Below are 3,809 nucleotides of genomic sequence, written 5' to 3' on the forward strand. Positions count from 1 at the left end.
TCCCTTTTCCAATTTTTGTACCACCATATTTATCTTTGATTTTAACACTATTATATATGTTTGCAAACATAATGAAAACACAAGATTCCTCCTCTGGGACCGTGAATGCACTGAATTGATTGGACAGTCAGCTGATGAAGTAAATAGTCTCAAAATAGCAGTGGGTGCCTGCATTTTCAAACATAAATTTTGAATCTCGAGTAATGTACTTGCCTTTAAAATCAAAGTCCAGCCAAAGTATAAAAATTCAGCTGTTTTGAAATGCTCAAGTGACTTAACTTTAATTAGCGACGTACTCAACATGTTGCCTAATGCTAAGGTGCTGTTTTATCGAGTTAACTTGACCAATTATTGTTATATCTATATGTTATCCATATGCTAATTTGTTTTGCATGGATTGTGTTGGTGTCAATCAATATCTTATGTAGACATGTTCAAAGATTAAAGTTACAATGCTTGGTTCCAATGATCCTGCCCAACATGCATCTGTAAGTTTTCAATATTGGCCTTTGTTTGCAATATCATATTTGTTTTTTGTATATGAACCAGAATTCTAATGCACATACATAAAGATGGTCCAATGGGATCAAGAATTTCCACAAACATTTGCACCAACTTCAGGTTTGGCATGAACTTATTGTTGTTGTTTGTTGTATCCAGCAATCCATGTCTATGACAGCAGACCATGATCCACTTATTGGGCTCTCCTTGACATCGACAAAGCGACAACCATCTGATGAATGTGACGATGAAGCAAGAAGCTCCCAGATTTCACCTGCTCAGCTATCGTCCAACAAATTAGGGAAACATGAGCAAATCGAATAAATTTTGTTCCTTAGAAGCAGCAAACACTCTTTTTTATTTTGGTTATTATTTGAAAATTGTAATAGAAGTCTCTTCTTTGGTTTATTTTGCTGTGTAACCCTGTCAAACATTAGGCTAATATTGGCATGTGTTATTACTGTCTGACATTCTGTTTAAATCTTTTGAACAATATTGACATATGTTAATTTTCCAAGGGAAATTACGATTAATTATTATTAAAAAAAGAGGCTCAGTAGAATGTTGTATTATATTAAAAAAAAATCATGATTTATTCCATGGTAACTAAAGAATGCGCATGTAATTCGATGTTTAACTGACTAAATGTTTTTATTGCCAAATTTGGCCAAAGCCTGTGACGAGCTCAATAGAATAAGCTTAAGTTAATTCATAATATGCATGGAACAAAATCTGGTATGTGGTTAGAGATATCAATAGGAAGAAACAGAAACTGATTTAATGTATCGGCTATGTTATTTCGTACGCTTTTTCCTAATTCCACTGAATATGGCTTTAAAAAAGGGGACGATAAATGTTTTATCAATCAATAGAGGCTACTTCTGTCACTCACAACATACTTGATATCAACTATCTTATTGATATTACCAACCCATGCCTATACGTACATGTGTCATAATAATTTGAATAAAAGTATGCTCATTTTACCAGCTGTCAATCTTCAAATGTGTTTTGAGGCCCTTTTGTTAGTGTTTCATTCATCCTCGATGTCTATTGCTTTCTTTTTGAGAAATAGTTAACCATAACATAGCCTATTTCAAGAAGGTTTCACACAGAAAAGTTAAACTGAAATATGGTGAGCAATCCTCAGTGTTTGTTCCTCTCTTTTAGAATTTGAGTTTACAATATAATTATCCATTCCAAGAACAGTCCATTGTCCAAATATTAACTGCAGTATCATCAGCTATAGGCATCAACAACATGGAAAATCATAGATATATAAACAAGTCTGATTCAGCAAAAGGCAGAATCAACAGAAAGCGTATTAGACAGCAAAAGCTGCATGCTAATGCTCAGAATAGTGTCCATGAAACTGTTAATCAGCCTTCCCACCATACTGAAGATCATTGTAAGCAATCAAGGATAGCATTTTGATATTTTTATATTCAGCTCATATTAGTTAATTAGGTTGATACAATATCTATAGATCATTTGTTATCAAAAGGTAAGAAATCTGCAAGTATGATGTAACATTATAGTAATGCATGTCACTTTATTATTCCGTTTGAATAATTATCATGATTTTCTGTTTCTCTCAATTTTCTTCTACTTTGAAGTGAATGTTTCCGATTCATCACAGAATGACAATTCTAAATCAACAGAAGGTACTATTAAGAATCTCCTTCATTGATTTTTTTACTTCAATTCTAATTATCATATCTAACTGCAATTTTTGTAGAATCTGATACTATTTCTTTAGTTGGATATGGAAAGTGTGAATCCTCATATAATGATTCTGCAACTAACATAGGAGGTAAATGTATGATACAATTCCTTTAGTTAAAAAAATAACATAACAAGTGTCATTTTTTAGTATTTTGATGTTGACCACCAGTTCATGTTCTGATATGTAATTTAGATGTTCCTGTTAAAATATTATCGATGGTTACCATTATGGCCTCATACCTAATTTAATCATTTCAGAGTATTTTGATCTTGGTGACCAACTAATGCAATGTAGACATTGTAATGCAAAAATGTGGTATAATGAAAGAATATCAAAATGTAGAAATAACTCAAGCCCAAGATTTAGCCTATGTTGTGGAGATGGCAAGGTTGAACTTCCATTGTTACAAAATCCACCTAAACTTCTACAACAACTTCTGTTTGATCAAAATACAACTTATGGAAAAAATTACCAACAAAACATAAGAACATATAACATGATGTTTGCATTTACTTCTACTGGTATTAAACTTGACAAATCAATGACTCATTCAAGAAGGACTCCTACAATTAGAATTCAAGGTCAACCATGTCACAGGATAGGAAGTCTATTACCAATGCCTGGAAAAGAACCTAAATTTACATAGTTGTATATCTTTGAAACAGAAAATGAAGTTCAGAATGCAATTAATACTATGAGGTAGTTAACAACACAACATCAATAGAACATGTCTAATTTACACTGATGTCTATTGTTACTTCTACATTGATGTCCTCTAAATTATCTATGCATTTGAATATCTGTTTTTTTAGCCACCATAATGAAATTGAAGCACATATTGTTTCAAGTTTGGGAAAAATGCTGGATGAAAACAATGTTCATGCAATGCGTTTTAGGATGACAAGAGATAGATTGACAGGTAGTCAAGTGCATAATGTCAGACTGAAATTGATCGCTGGTCAGGAAAAAGATGAGCGTACATATAATGTACCAAGTGTTCCAGAAGTTGCTGCACTTATTGCATGTGATATTGATGCAAATTCGAAGAGAGATATTATTATTGAAACTCAAAATGGGTAATTACAAAGGATACACAAATTGCATTCTAACTATCTAGCTCTGCAATATCCTCTATTGTTTCCTTACGGAGAAGATGGATATAGGCCTAACATTCTGCATCGTGATACATTAAGTGGGAAAAAAAAGAAAAAGGAATCATCTTACAATGAGGGAGTGGTTTGCTTACAGACTACAATGCAGGCCAAATGAAGGTCAAACTCTGTTGCATTCTAAAAAACTATTCCAATAATTTGTTGCTGAAGGGTACATAATGGTTGAATCAGAAAGACTTTCCTATGTTAGAAACAACCAAAAGAAACTCAGAGTTGACAAGTTCTGTAGCTTGCAACAGTCATTAGATGCTGGAAATACAGAAGGCTTAAGTAAAGGCAAAAGAGTCATCTTGCTTTCAACCTTTTTTGGTAGCCCACGATATATGGATCAACTTAATTTTGATGGTATAGCTATATGCAGTCACGTAGGCAATGCCAATTTTTGGCAATGCCACAAAACGTTTTAAAGA

Source organism: Glycine max, chromosome 7 (assembly GCF_000004515.6).
Source record: "Glycine max cultivar Williams 82 chromosome 7, Glycine_max_v4.0, whole genome shotgun sequence".
NCBI classification, from domain to species: Eukaryota; Viridiplantae; Streptophyta; class Magnoliopsida; order Fabales; family Fabaceae; genus Glycine; species Glycine max.